Source organism: Cygnus olor, chromosome 13, assembly GCF_009769625.2.
Source record: "Cygnus olor isolate bCygOlo1 chromosome 13, bCygOlo1.pri.v2, whole genome shotgun sequence".
NCBI lineage: Eukaryota > Metazoa > Chordata > Aves > Anseriformes > Anatidae > Cygnus > Cygnus olor.
In genome coordinates, this window is record NC_049181.1 from 3,884,568 (window position 1) to 3,901,259 (window position 16,692).

The 16,692-nt window shown below is 37.1% G+C and overlaps 1 long non-coding RNA gene across 1 annotated transcript; it reads right to left on the reverse strand.

The window, feature by feature from the left end:
- Positions 1 to 624: 624 nt before the first annotated feature.
- Positions 625 to 4,394, reverse strand: LOC121077382. Its single transcript, XR_005824007.1, has 3 exons — positions 4,214 to 4,394; positions 1,019 to 1,142; positions 625 to 710 (listed from the first exon to the last, which is right to left on the reverse strand). It is a non-coding gene; the product is annotated as an uncharacterized LOC121077382 (long non-coding RNA).
- Positions 4,395 to 16,692: the final 12,298 nt, after the last annotated feature.

A 16,692-nucleotide genomic window follows, 5' to 3' on the forward strand; every position in this document is an offset into this window, starting at 1 on the left:
TGACTCAAACATTTTTGAAGCTACATTTACAGGTTTACAACTTTTCTTTACTGTCTTGTTGTCTCTACTGTCTTATTCTTTAATTGTTTTTGAATCATGACAGAACAGGAAAATTAATTATTGAAAAGGGGGATAGCAACACAAAACTCTGCAGTGTAACCAGTTGTTTTGTCTTTTCCTCTTGCCTTTTGCTTGCCTAGCATAAGTGAAATGAACGAATACTCACAGAGACATATTACAAAACAAATGTTTTGAAACCATTATGAAAGTTTCCTATCATTATCACATCATTGCTGTTATTAATGTTGTAGCCATGTAGTAGTAGTAGTAATGTAATATAGTAGTTCATGTAAACATAAACCCAACATATAACAAAAATATAATTTCACACAAGAAAAACATTTCTTTTCCCCTTTTGCAGACAGAAACAGATGTGGAAATCAACAAATCTGCAACAGTTCAAATTGACCCAATTCTGTGATTGTCAGACAATTTTCTTGCCAAGCTATCCTTACTATTAATGATAATGATCCTTTAAAGTGATTTTATGCCATGCTTGCATAATGAAGTTTTGTGTTGGCTACGACTCCTCTTACACAGATTTGATTTGAGAAGAAAATTTTAAGGACTTAAAATAATCTCTTTTTCAAAGAAAGTTATAACTCCCCGTTCCCTCTGAAGTTACAGGTTGCAGGTTACTCTGCTGAAACCTGCAAAAAGTATCAGGACCAGTTCTTGTGAGCATATGCACATTTATCAAACAGATATGAGCATTAAGGTCTTGACATTTTTGACTAAAAAGCAGCTTGTGTTTCACAAACTTGTCAACTTTTAAGTTATCGACTGCAAAAGTCAGTATTTAGGTGCATCTGACTTCTGAATTTTGAGGTGATTTTCTATCTTGATCAACGAAGTAAATGAAGTAAAAATGTGGTATTATACTTTAAGGAGCAGTTTTTCAAGCACTTTGTATCCCCAAAAAAAGCCAACAAAGATAAATTAACAAAGATCCATTTACCTTAATGGAACTAAGAGGCAGGACAGAGTAGCTTCAGCTCATAGTCCAGTAATTCTTCCACATGGCTTTTGAACAAGAAGTGGCTTGTATCCAGCTGGTTTGGAGCACAGACAATTGTCCACACCTACGAAGACAAATGGTTTATAGGTAGATGATTTTTTTTTTTTTTTTAAATCAGGCTCTTCAGTCTATCCAACACTCTTTGACATAAGATGCTGTAATTTTAACAGAAAAAATAGCATCCCAAACTTCAGATAGAAAGCAACACTTTTTTCTTAATTTTAATGTAAAAGAAAACCCCTAGCTAAACAGGTTGAAGGAACCAAAGGTACAAACAGATTTATAAAATCCTTTCAAAGAAAGTGTGTGCACCATCTATGAATACTGTAGATGTCAAAATTAACCTAGTTAAAAAAAGCTGCTTCTTACACAGATCTTTATTTTCCTAATAGAACTATTCACAGAATTTCTTATGGAGATTGTTTTACACAAAGAACAGAAGAGTCCTGCAGTATTAATTTTATCACACAATATAAAGAAAGTAAGGGAAGAGAGAAAATACAGGGAAAAATGATAAAACATTTTTAAAGATGTGGTTATTGCATGACCCAGAATTTCAGCACACTAAACAGAATTTACATCTTTTTATATTGTTTTGAAAGCAAACACTACTTCTTGCATCACACATTAAACAGGCTAAGTTCTGTTCATAGAATCACAGAATGGTTTGGGTAGGAAGGAACCTTAAAGGTCATCTAATTCCAACCCCCTGCCATGGGCAGGGACCCTCTCACCAGCCCAAGCTGCTCAAATCCCTGTCTGGCCTGGCCTTGGGCATTTCCAGGGATGGGGTTTCCACAGCTTGTCTGGGCAGCCTGGGCCAGGACCTCACTGCCCTTATAGTAAAGAATTTCTTCCTTACATATAATATAAACCTACCCTCTAAGTTTAAAGCCATTACTCCTTGTCCTATCCCTACACCTACTGACAAAGCAGCCCTCCCCAGCTTTCCTGTAGGCCCCTTTCAGGTACAGGAATGCTGCTCTGAGGTCTTCCCAGAGCCTTCTCTTCTGCAGGCTGACCAGCCCCAACTCCCTCAGCCTGTCTTTGTAAGAGATGCTCCAGCCCTCTGAGCATCTTTGTGGCCTCCTCTGGACTCATTTTAATACTTCCATGCCCTTCTTGTGCTGGGAACCCCAGAGTTGTGTGCAGTGCTCCAGGTCAGGTCTCATGAGAGCAGAGCAGAGGGGGAGAATCCCCTCCCTTGCCCTGCTGCCCACAATGCTTTGGATGCAGCCCAGGATGCTGTTGGCTTTCTGGGCTGCAAGCACACATTGCTGGCTCAGTTTGAGCTTCTCATCAACCAATGCCCCCAGGTCCTTTCCCTCAGGGGTGCTCTCAATCCACTCTTTGCCCAGTCTCTATTTGTGCTTGAATTTTGTTACTTTCCTCTTTTCTCTTTACAAATCACTTTGCATTCCAGAATCTTCATGCGAATTTTATGCTCTTTAAAAATCTTGGGAGTTTCACATAAAGAGCCAGTATTGTCAAGAAATTGTAGTTCTGCCACTCCTTCGTGTTTCCTACTTTTCAGGTCTCTGGCAGTTTCAGAAAGCTGTATTTCCTTAAATGTTCAGGTCTGAAAGCAATTAACTATATATTGCCTTTCAATAGGGCAGATTTGGAAGATGTTTAGTGTTAAACCGATTTTTTCTAATTAACATTTTTTTCTGATTAATATCTGTTTTATGACTGCTGTAAAATAGTCATAAGTAAGTGGGAACACTAATAAAATATTCATGTTTCAGCAGCTTTGGCAATGTTTCCTTCTATGTAGGAACTTGTTTGTACTACGATCACGTGGTAAGTGTATGTTTTTCCTGGTGTTCTGTGTTGGAATTAATAACATAAAAAGAGTTTCTGTCAGGCAGAGCAATAAAAGCAAAGTAGCACTGTAAGTTTTGTATATACAATATTACAGCTCAGCAGATGCAGAGTTAGACAATAGAAAATTGGCAGAGATTTTATATATGTCTGGCATTGAATAAAGAGAAGAATCTGTATTATACACACTACATCACAACTGCCATTATTACTGGAGAAACAGAGCTTCTTTTCACTTCCTACGCACATTAAATTAGAAGGCCTATCTCTAATGAGACAGTATTCTTTATCAGCCAAGTATTATTCTTCTATTGACAAATATTTATTTTTGCCATACAGAAGTAGAAACAAATCATATTTGATGAAATTTGTGAAACATATCTTATATACGTTTCTCTCACACACGCAAATCACATAAACAGATTCATTTTAAGATCGATTAAAAGAGAAGATACTTTGTTAAAATTAGTCTATTCTACAGAAGGTCTTTAAAAACAAAAGTGTTTGAGCATTTATATGGAGAATCCAGATGAACCATATACATATTAGAACAGTTACTCAGCTGACTTATGTTCTGATTGCAAAGCTGATTTTAGCTGAGGTATTAACTATAGTTTGATAACAACTTGGCACAAGCTGACCTTACACCAAAAAGAGCTTTCAGCCACAAAAGCCACTGCTTTATGGACCCCTATTGCTCATCTGGCATGACAAACCAGGCAGAATAACAGGAATCTAATCAAAACCTTGCTCACCTAATCCCTTCCTCTAACGCTATCTAAGCAAAGGGACTGCTCTCATCTAACCCACCACTTTGTGTGCAATTCAACTTCCAATCAAATCCTGAGGTTTTGAGTTTTTAAGTTGAAAACTTAAAATCACAGAATGAGGATACGTTCCTGATTTCCACAAAAGCTAACAGAGCTTTGATGTAGAACAAGAAGTTTATTTTCCTAAACAGACACTGCGTCCCACATTTTCCCCCATCATGTACTGGAAAATGCAAAAGGACAATAACCAATTATTAGCAGCACACCAGCAGTAAATTAAAACTCTACAGTGGAAAAAAAAAAAAAAAACAACAACAAAAAAACACTTATATTCTACCAAGTTACCTTTGATTTATACCACTGTGACCACATTCTAGTCATAACAAATCACTTCCACCCACTAACAATATCAAGCATATTTTCCCATAGGGGACAACATTTTAGAGTTAAACACACCACCTCTAAAAGTTGACAGGTACTATTTATACTACACATTGTTATCCCACAGAAACAAACATAGATTTCTTGACTCTTTCACTACCTTCTGTTTAAAGGGAAGCAGAGATCCTTTGCAGTTCTCCCTCTAGACCAACCAGTATCAAGGTCTGCAGTTACTTCTCCTGCTCAGGTGCTATCAACTAGGTAATGAGCACCCAAAAGAGGTGCTTGCCACTATGGCCATAAATCCTTCCCCTTGCTAGGGTGAAGCCAATCAGAGGCAGCCTTGGAAACTGAGACTGATGCATATGTCATCACCATAGAAAATGTGCTAACTAATTGCAAATGTATCTGAGGAGCACTTGTTTGGAACAACTCATTTCTGATATTTAAATACTTTAAAATAAAGTATGTTTTATTCAATTTATTCCTTCTTCTAATGTTATGTAACTGTCAAAATAAAGATATTACATCCTTTCAATTTCAGTGAAATTGAAACCTGTTAAACACTGAGGCAAACTTTCTGTTGATCTGAAGTGGTATTATCTGGAGAAAGCAAACATACACAGAGCTGCCCAGAGTCCCATCCACTGTGAATCTGGTCCTCTGCTGCTTACTTTTTTGGGGGGGAGGTTGGGGGTAGTGTAGCGAGGGTGGAGTGGGAGGAGTGGGGGTGTTACATTTAGTGTGAGAAAAGCACTTGCTTTTAAACCAAAACATAAGCTTGCAGGGTAGAGTTTTATTCTGGGATGAAGAAAATAAAATTTAAAAAAAAAAAAAAGTGAAGGTGTAGTTGTTTGGGCAGGTGTATCAAAATATGTTTCCCAACTAGCCTGTCCTCCAAAATACACTTGTGGGCAAAAAAAATCTAGCTGAAAAAGCCTTTTCTCACCTTGCACCTCTGGAGAAACCCTTTTGCTTATATTGATTTTTACGGTGCTATGGCACAGAAAGGACAATAGTCAGGGCTATATCTAAAAGATCCAAATTTATCCCCTCCAACTTTGCTAACAGAATGCACTTCTCAGAGAAATGAAGGCCATGTCAGCGATAGGCCCAGAAAAGCTGTATGGGAACTCAGATTTTCTGGCTTGAATTAAACAAGCAGAAACTTGCAAAGAGTGGCATGACTATGAGGAATTTTCCATTTCCTCACAGGCTGGGGAGCTGACACCACAGAGACGACAATGTGGAAAAGTGCGATTTGGAAGTTGGTCTTACAACGCCTACCATTCCCAGCCTAAGCTGGCAGATGAAGGTTTCAGAAGCAGTCATGTCTCTCATATAAGAGCAACACTTCAGAAGCAATGAATAAGGAGTTGTCATTCTTTTACTACACGATTGCTTCTTTGCACAGAGGTTTGACCAGGTGTCTTTGGTCTATGTGGAGACAGCCTCGGTGAGGTGAGGCGGGGCTGCGCCATGCTGACACAGCCAGTTCTGGCTGGTCCCAGCTGTCCCCAGGCCCCAATGCAGGGCCTCGCTGGGCCCTTTTTATTTATTTATTTATTTATTTATGCCCAGTGAGGGCAAAAGTGTGAGAAACAGCACTGGGAACAGCAAGGCCAGAGAAGGAGGACATTGTCCACTCCAGAAGGCTCTGAAGCTTCAGCGGCCTGAGCAGGAGTCAGCCTGCCTCGGGCCTTGGCTTCCTCACTATCACTGGCGGCAGGAGAGGCTGAGGAACGCAAGCCCTCCCTGTGTTTTAGCAAATACATAGAAATGGGGGGATTTTTTTTTTTTTCTTTAAGACCATCAAAAAATTAGACAAAACAGGAATTGTTCATTTAGTTAAAGTCAAAATGCAGAACTTTGAATATTCACAGATTCATATGTCATAGTTTAAGTATGACTCATTCAAATTTCATGCAAATGTTCACTTTATTTGTAAGGCACTACTCTTACTTTGGCCTAGAATTCAAGCTGAATACTTCACAGGGAAATGTGGTCCTGGAGCACAGTGTGATTATGCTGGTAATGGTATTGCCATGTTTCCATTTCCTGTGCTTCACAAATGGGAGATATGACAGTCTGTAAGAAGATAAAAGGATATTTTGAAACCCGAGAAAGTCTTCGGGCTAGACTTGGATTCTGATGGGTTTGAGGTACATTTCACTTCATTTGAACAGTTTCTTTGATAAGGCTATCCCAAAAGGATGTAAGGATATCACAAACAATCAAAAAAATAAAATAAAAGAAAAGACCAAGCCATAGAACAAGTTTTTTCTCATCCTCCCTAGTTTATTTCTTTTGCTCCTTTTCACTGTGTGGCAAGGGTATGTTTGCTTTATGGCTGGGATACTTAAAGAAGTTTAATGGCATAAAATTCATATAGCAGCATCTGTTAGAGAAGTTATAATTATAGGATATTTAATCTGTTATTTTTGCTTGTGTATATCCTTAATAGCTAATGTTTTCTGTGCAATTGTGGTAAAGTTGTTGTGCCAGTCAAATCTGTCAGTCTGCACCTGATCTTTCCTGACACTATGCTTAGAAATGTAATGAGACAATACCCAATTTAACAAATGACAGCTCTGCAGCTTGCTCTGTCTCATTGCAGAGAGACGTCTTTTTCTGAATAACTTTTGCTTAAAATGTCATATGTTTAAGCTGCTGTGACCAGCCATGTTTTCTCCACTAAGCACTGGGGAAGGTTCAAGAGTGTGCTCAGTATGACACACATGGTGGATTTAAAAAGTTAACAAAACTGGGGTGGGGAGGCAAACAGATACCTCATAGAGAGAGAAGAAAAAAAAAAAGTGTTTATCTTCATTAAAGGCACTTTAATAACACTAACTTAAAAAAGGAATTGCCTCAGAGTGAAATGAAAGCCTTCAGGATATTAGTACCTGTGTTTTAGACGGTTGGAGCTTAAAACAGAGCAGTACAGACTGTTACCCATGCTTGTTTTAAAGCAGCTCTAGATTTTACTGGGTTAGAGTAATGTTGCAGACATCTTGTTGCTGTGCTATCTCAGCTGTTCCCTGGCCCCACTAGAGTTCTATGATCCACAATAAAAATCACTCTGTTTTCAACTTACAGGCTTTCATCCAGCTACATTAAGCAGCAACTTACTTCATGAATGTAGAAGTAAAGGAAACAGAATTTATGACTTTGATGGAAAACTTTCCTGTTGTTTGTATAGAGTTCATTAAACCTCAGGAGGCTGTTTTCTCTGGCATGAATTCACACTTGAATTCATGTACAGCTCCACAGGTAGCTTGACTCACTTAGTCAACTGTTCACTTGAAAAACTTTTGCTATTTCTGTTTTTGGTGTTGTGGTTTTTTTGTTTGTTTGTTTGCTTTTTTTTTTGGTGGTGGTGTTTTTTTTTTGGGGGGGAGGCAGTTTTTTGTTTGGTCTTTGTTGTCTTTATTTATTAGGAGATTTAACTAGAATTTCTATTTCTTTTGCTTCTCTTTCAGTCTGTGGCTAGTAAAGAGACAGTGAGACACCATGAGACATGAGCTGAGGTGAGGTCGGCTTACCTCCATGAAGTGGAAGCACTTTGCCTGTGGCTACCAGTGCAACCAGCTCCTCCATGGTTCCTCTGCAAACTTTTAAGTGTCCATATGGCACTACAGTACCTGGCAGACAGAGGCACTTTCCAAAATATACCCAGCATGATTACAAATGTCCTGTTTCCTCAGCTATTTAGCTATTTGCAATGAAGTCTTTAAAAATTACAAGACCGGTAGTATGAAATGCTGATGTCTATCCTGTCTGGGCCTGTCTGTTAGTGTTGTCCCACCGCTCTTTATTCTCCATCATTCTCAAGCTTGGCATGAGTCAGCAGTGTAAGCTTGCAGCCCAGAAGGCCAACTGCATCCTGGGCTGCAGCAACAGAGGAGTGGCCAGCAGGGGAGGGAAGTGATTGTCCTCCTATGCTCCACCCTTGTGAAGCCGCACCTGGAGTGCTGCGTCCAGGTTTGGGGCCCCCAGCACAAGTAGGATGTGTTAGAACAGGTCCAGAGGACAGCCACGAAGATGGTCATCAAGGGCTGGAGAACCTCTTCTACAAAGGAAGGCTAAGAGAGCTAGGGCTGTTCAGCCTAAAGAAGAGAAGGCTCCAGGGTGACCTCATTTCAGCTTTTCAGTACTTAAAGGGGGCTTATAAAAAAGATGGAGAACAACTTTTTGCTCAGTCAGATAATGATAGGACAAGGGGGAATGGTTTTAAACCAAAATGGAGAGGAAATTTAGATTAGAGTTTAGGAGGAAATTCTTCACTCAGAGAGTGGTGAGGCACTGGAATAGGCAGCCCAGAGAAGCTGTGGATGCCCCATCCCTGAAGGTGTTCAAGACCAGCTAGGACATGGCCCTGGGCAACCTGTTCTGGTGGCATCCCTGGCCATGGCAGGGGGTTGAAACTAGATGATCTCTCTTCCAACCCAAGCCATCCTACAAATAATAATAATATAGACATAAATAAAGAAATAAAAATTTATCCACAGCATTCGTCAGGCCGTGTTGAGAGGAGGTTCACCTATCACATTGAGGGGTGGTCTGCTTCTCTGATTCAGTACATCAGATAAGAAAAGCTTTAATAGAAACAAGGTATAGACCTTGAAAGCAGAAGTTTGATAATTCATCCCACAGAGTACTTATCTACTACTTAAATGTAAATGATCTTTGATGCATCAGGATCATGGGAGCATATTGATCATTAAACAAATTTATCAATTTCATAAAAATGAGGAATAAGCATTTATGCAATTTCTAACTGCTGGGAAATCTCTTGTGCATACACATACATATGTAAGAATATATTGTCTTAAAGATTTCAACTTACTTTTTATCTTTTAATTATCTTAGGAGTTATGTAAACTATTCATATTTTTCAGCTATTTCAAATTTTGTCTAAAACTATACTGTTATGGACAACAAGAAACTTGAAAAAGAAACAAACATATGTCTAATATATGCTAAGCCTACAGCTATGTTGAATAGTTAAATGAAAATACACACTTCTACAAATGCACTGATTTTCCTTATACTAGCGCACATGGGGATTGTTAAATGCATTAGAGCTTCAGTCTGCAAACCACTTAATGACATATAAAGCCACATATGTACTTGTTTTCTAGTTGTAGTTTCACTTCAATCAATCGATATACCTCCTATGACATCTGCAGTGTAGCATAGAGATATCAAAACTACTATAAATGAATTAATTTTGTAACTGTACACAAACCAGAAGTGACAGCACACAGCTCAACACAGGTTAATTTTCTTTTGTGAGAAACTGCAGTTTAAAGACAGCTCATATTTCTATGCAGTAATGGGATCAGCAGAATGGAGGCACCAGATGTCTTGAAGTTCCAAGTGCAACTCAAGTGAACACGTATCCAGTCTAGATTATTAGTAATATGTGCAAATGACTGTATGAACAAAACTGAGTGCTAAATTTTAACCAAAGGTGTCAGAGCTTCTGAACATGTCCAGTGTTAATGGAACAATATTATGTTTCTGAAATACTAAGAAATTCATTATCAACTTTGGAAAGCAGTGCAGTATCACTAATAATACCAGGAAACACAGTGGGTAATATATAATTTCTTAGAAATAAACACTTCAGAGTTAGAATACAAAACTTGTAGAATATTCATTTCTACCAGCTGAATAGGAAAAAAAAAAAAAAAAAGAAGAAGAAGAAGATAAAAAGATAAAGGTTGGTGGGGGAAGAAATCCCTCTTGCAGATGACGAAATTGCAAATAGGTTCACAACAATGTATGAAAGTTTTCTCTTTCATCTATGCTGCAATTACAAGCCAGAGCAGATGCACATACGAGTGCAGTACTGTTACCCGCACCATGACCTGCGTGGCAACTGGAGAGGTTAACAGTAGCACAAGGGCTGGCCCAGAAAGACACTACTGAACCTCTGCGTCCCAAGTGTTACTGGGCAAACAGATGTGTGGTTTGGGGTATTATGGGCTATCTTTTTTTCTAACACTGACAGAATAAAGCAAACAAGCCTTAAAGTAGATTGATTTAAATTTCATACCCAAAGATGAGGACTTGACAGATATTTAATTTGTCTTCGTTTGCATTTTAAATTAACAGCAGCAATGATGTTTCTTACTCTTTCTTGGAAAAACAGACTCCATAATTCTTAATACTCATTGGGTCTAGAGTAACACTGGAAGTCATTCACCTTTTAGCAGTTAATAGTGATACTTTTTTGCTGATTTTTAATGAAATCACTGAAAGTTCCTATTTCAAAAGCCTGCTTCTACCAGGGAGCAGTGGAATGGACATCTCATGAGGGCAGGAGGCTGGCAGGGCCATGGCAGGGCCATGCCAAGGGGACAAGCCCACTGTCCCCAGTGAGGCCAGCCTGGGGGTTCTGGGCCTGAGTACAGCTCCTCCCACCAGTGAGGGTCCTCAGCTTTAGAAAACAAATTATGTCATTTACTTCTAATTCTCTGTGGTTTTGTGTCAATAGAAAAAGTCAACCGTGGACTCTGCACTGTAGATGAGAATTTTCTGAGTAGCAACCCCCCCCCCCTTTTTTTTTTCTAAATACAAGCATTTGTGTTTGTTAATTATTATTTTTGCATAGATAACTTTATTTGTGACTTGACTGGTAAAACTCTAAGGAGTTGGACCATCTGCAGACCAAAGCTAAAATTACATTCCAGAGTTAAAATGCTCCTGGAGTTTGTTCCAGATGGGTTGCATAAAATCAAACTGCTGTTAGAAACACTGCCAGAAAACAGGTCACTTGATACATACAATCTTTGCAAGAAATGTTTATATAAATTATCATTTTCAATATTGTATTTTAATTGCACAAAGAGCTTTGTGTGTGAAGCAAAACAATGGATTTGGCCTTCTGCTATCAGAAAGCCACAGGTTAAAGGAGTTAATGAGAAGAGGACCAATTTGGGTTAGTTTTGTTGTTATATCCTTTCTGAAAGGGATTTGAATGAAGTTATTTTTGACATCATTTTTCTTTTTACATATTGTTTCAAAATATTTGTGAATTTATATTTTCAGAAACAGGCCAGAACAAGTTGAAATAAACATTCAGTTGTAGCAAACTCTCTCTTGTTATTTCATATATTTTATACTTAATGTTAATTTTCTGTTGTTAAGCTATGTCCTATAAAAGCCAAATGATGTACTGTTTCATAATATGAACTCAATTTCATCTTTTTTAAGACATGCTCTTTTATGGAACCGAGAAAACTACTCTGAAAATGAACACGGCATACCATTACAGTATATGCATGGGAAGTGCAAAAATTGATAGACTGATGACCATAGCAACTCTCAGAAGACATTTAGCCCCTTGGATGATGACCTATGATAAGAACATTTAGAGGACCTGTTAGTTCAGTGCTGGTTCAATTTAAATTGAAATCAGAAGTAGTGTGAAATACATGTTCCTCAATTTGTAAATCTGTGTTCTGACTGAAGTAGAAAAGTTACAGTTCCTCCATTGCCTTCTCTTGTTAAACTTCCTAATTGTCAAAGTAAAAGTAGATGTAAAACAACTAATTATGCACTCACTGTAATGTAACTTTACAGCTGACAATGTCTTCATTGGTGCTAGGTTGCTACACTGACAGCATCTGCTCCCAACAAGAAATTGTGCCATATGTCAAGGGAAGATAATGACTTACAGAACAGTTCAGTATAACTCTTCTTTCCTGTCTTCACAAGCTATAATCCACATGAAGAACTTAGAGAAATATGACTCATCTACAAGACTTCATTATAAATACCTATTTTATAACATATGCTTTCCTGAAGCACACAAATCCCCTGGCTTCTGTGAGCAGCTCAGTGAATGGGTGAGCTGTGTATGACTTTCAGAGGCAATTTCTATGATTGCTAGCCTGTAACATAATCATACACCAGAACCACCGGGGCCTGAAACAATTTCCCATCTATTACTCCGCATTGTAGCTATCCTACATCACAGGGTGTCATGGTAATGTACAGGATGCATGGGGTGAGGATGAGAATATGCTTAATCAACCTATTTTCATTTCTTGCACAAAACATTTTGTTTCAAATAATCAAGACACATAGAGCTAAAAAGTTGGTTTACTGAAATCATCTAAGAGGGTAAATAATTTCTAAATCCACTATTGTCTACCCCATGACCCTTCCCCGTCACACTTTTTCAAGCATAGCTTTTTTCCATTTACCTCTGGAGAAATCAACACGACTTTCTAGTTCTCCTTGAACAAATTTATGCTCTTTATAGGCATAGGAATGTTTGTCTTGCAACTCTTTGTATGTAAAAAAAAAAGTGTTTTGTTTTATCTATATTTGCTTTTTTTTTTTCTTCCGTTAAAATTAATGCATTCACTAAAAAGGTTTTGGCATAAAATCAAAGAAAGCAAATGTAAAATAATTAATAAAACAAAATAATAAGTTATAAAAACAGAAACAAATGAGTCCTAAATGCACCACTAATGGCCGTGAATGATTTTCAGATCACTACCTGTTGTTGCAAATAGCATTTGTATTCATGCCAAAAACTTTGACCCAACTCAAAATACTGTGTAAATCTCATGGAAGTCAGACTCCTTAAACACATTAAGGCAGTTAATTCTTAATTTTCACTTTTAAGCATATATTAAATATTCATTAAGACAAAAAAAAGTCAAATTCTGTTCATCATTAAGAAATTAGGAAGATTTTCCCCTGCTTTAAAACATAATATTTTTCACATGCTTGGCTATACCTACAAGCGAAGAGACATGATATGTTTCTTTTGATATTCTTAATTTCTCCTCCTGCAAAGCAGGTACTAGAGTTGTTAATAGACAATTTCCATAAACCATAAACATATAACAGAGGGCTGATGGAGAGAGCTGGTGCTATCACCAACTTCAGGTTCCATCTGTGCTGTTCCTTCATACTTGAGGTACTGCTGCTGCACCTCAAATAATACATTTCCTAATGGTATTGAGCTCTCTATACCGGTTGAGGTATCATTATCATGCTGATGCCATGGGGACTGGATCATTCTCTTTTGATTATTAGAAACTTTTTCATTGAACACTCAAATATGTCCATGGCCACTGAATATTTTTCATGATTAACCTACAAGCATTGTAAGTGGTGAAGTAGTTTAGTATGTCAAAAGTTTAAGATATTAGGTAAACAACTTGAAAATCTCTTGATTTAATAATAACAATACTAGACATATTCCTCAATCCCCATGCTTACTGCTTTGCTTTAGAGAGCAATGTGCTGAATGCCAGTCAAAGTAGGGGTTTGGTGGATTTTAAGGAAGCACCATATCACTCACTGGAACTTAACACCGTAATACTTTGGCTGTTGTAGATAAGGTTACCTGGGATACATCTAGTTAGTTTCCTTGGCATTGGGATATTTCACGTTTTAATTTCATATTTCTAACCTTCAGCAATTATTTTATACATTAATTTTCACCTTCCCTTTTCTTCTTTCTTTCTTTCTTTCTTTCTTTCTGGGGGGATCACACAAAACCACTCTCCCTAATTTTCTTAACAGAAGGCTTCTATTAGAGTGATGAAGAAAATAAATCCCTCTTCATCCCATTTGATAACTGTTGTGCCTTAGTTAGAAATGTTGGTAAATCACACTAAAGCAGCAGCTTGGTATCTCTCACAGTTCTGTATCTTCTCCTTCACTTGGCTCCTTCAGTACAAAATGAAAGTCTGTGTGTAAATTAATGTCCCTACATAGTACTTGTTTGTTTTCCATCCTTTAACCACTTCTTAATGCTTTATGTTTCTTTCTATTTCATGATTTCTTTCCCTTGATATTAACCTTTTATGTAAAACACTGATGAATGCCTAAAGGGGGAAAAAAAAAAAAGAGCCCAACAACCTTAAGTCCAATTTTAAGTGTCTCAGCTATAGTAATACTACCTTCAAAGGATTCAGTGTATTTAAAACATGACTTCCATATTTGAAAGAGCACACTGTTGATCAAGCTGTGACATTCCAGGGATTCCTCAACTGATGTCTTAAAATGGATTCTGTAATTTCTTCTGTGACTGATGGCAAACTGATTGAACTGAACCCATATCTGCATGCATTTGCTCTGTACAGTAATTGAAAGAACATACTGTAGTTCTGCTGCAAAAAATAACTTGCAGCATGAAAGCCTTCTGCATGTTTTCCACCAGAAGCCTCAGTCGTGTGGTTAATTATCTTCAGAAACTCTGCTAAAAATTGAAACTGCAAATGAGAATACTGCCTTTTAAATGATCTGAAATACTGGTTAATGATATTTCTTCTTGATTAGAGAAATAGTGATAATACTTTAGCTTTAGCTATATTAGTTAACTTAATATCTGTGGGCTTGAATTTTATCCTTTATTAAGTACTGTTTTCCATTTGTTTTATTTTTGTTTTGTATCTGTATTTTAAATATTTAATTTCCACATTGCAGTCTTACAGTACATCTAGTCAATCAGCCTATATCTAAAGAGTAATTATTCTGGAAAATCCTTCAGATAATTTCTACAAGAAACTAACTGCTCAGAACTAAGCATCTTTTAAAGAATGGAACCAAATCTGTGAATACACTTGGGGGGCTCATGGGAATTTTCCAGTAATGTAGAGCTATGGCAGATATTCCTGTGCTCCTCGCTATCCAACCTATGAAGCTCTACACCTATCCGATACAAAAATGTATCATAGAAGAGAAATATAATAGAGAGATTCAATAGAAACCGTCATACTTCCTAGAAATACATGCACTTGAATGAACATAACCAGAATCTGCATAGGTGTTTGGAGTAAGAAAAAGTCTCTTAAACACGTCATCCTTTGACCAGGATCTCTCTGGTATGTCTGATAGTTGTAGCTGTGTGGTGAAAGAGAATAAATTGGTTAAATATATTTTTTTGTCTACTGTACAAAACAAGGGTATTCAAATGGGGGATAGAGTGGGCTCAGGGGCTGTTCCTGTGCATGTGAAACAGGCTTTGTGAACTGAAAATAAGTATTCTTCACCCATTTCAATGGACCAGCTGAATGCTCAGACAAAATCTTATTTGTGAGATTTATGAGTAGGATGGTTTAAAACTAAAATCAACCAGCCAGTCCAGCAATAATTAACTAACTGACGACGATACATTCCTTAATGTATAAGGAAATATGACTGCAATCCATACAGATAGAAGAACAGAAGCCATATATTGTTTAGCAACGGTCCATATAGTGCTGAATTCCACAGACTTTGCTTAGAGAAAATTCCAGTAAGAATATGGAATACTAACTGGGTACCTATTATATCCAATAGGGATAATAGCATGAGCAATGGATCCGAGCATTTACATATGCCACTTCAGTAGCTGGGTCCAAATCTGAATACATATCTATGGCTTGGACCCCTGCTACTTGAAAGCTATTTGCACTCAGATCACATTGTGACCCTGAGAAATTGAAATATTTATGTTGAAAAAGAACTGGATGAAATATTTATAAGACTATTGTTATAAACAAGAAAAATTATGATATAAATACGATTACACTGTATAAATCAGATAAAATCTACCAATGTGTGCTTCTTTAAAGAAGCCCAACATGATTTGGTTTCTGAAGTACACATAAAAAGAATTTCAATAACGTTGTATTTTCAGACTTTATTGTTGAGGGATACAAGGAAAGCTTTTCCCTGGTTGTAATACTTTCTTTATAAAAGCACTATTTCAGACAAAGTAAGCTTGGTTCATTTAAAGTCCCCAGAAGGGACAGATTCATTTTGAACGATATTTTGAATGTTTTTGATTACCTAGAGGAATGATATCCCAGTTTATGAGATCCCAGCGTGTCTTTATTTTCTGGACAACTCAGTTATTTTCTCATCCTCTGACCTTATTATGATACTGTTTTTCCCTTCTCTTCACTATATATTTTTCAGTAGGAAAGCTCTATATAAATTCAATACAAATCTAGTTCACATATCTGCAACTTAGTCAACTTCACAAGACATAAAAATAACTTCTTTTCCCTTATGCCTTCATTCTTATTCTTGTGCAATACCGTTAACCAATATCAAGTGCTATGAGTACCCCTACAGTGAACTTAAAAAGTAAAATTAAAATCCATTATATCCACATCAACTGTAGGACAAAAATTTTGTTTCCTGGGTAGTTGTTTTTTTTTTTTGTTCTTATAATGTATCAATATAAATGCAGATGGCTAAGTAAAAAGAACGTTTCTTCACTTCCATCGTAAACATACACAGTGATTGTGAGATGACTCAGGGATAAAGTGTGCCTCTCTTTTGGTCAGGAAGCTTTTAATAGTTTCAAGTAGACGATTAGATCCTATAAATGACTTTTTTCCCGTTAAAATCAGTTAAAACATTTTGTAGGTCTGAAAGAACTCTAGATGATAATATATCTGCAAGTAGATAGTTGATAAGTTAAAGACTGCCTTGATTTAGATTACCAGGAGGTACAAATTGTTATGATTTCTCCTTATTTGACTGTTGGAATATTTGGACATCATGTGATGATTTAGGCCAATATTAAATTAACACTGTTCATAAACAAGGAGGAATTATGGTATAAAACATGACGGTGATGCACGTCGGAGTTACCATGCATCTGAATTTGAT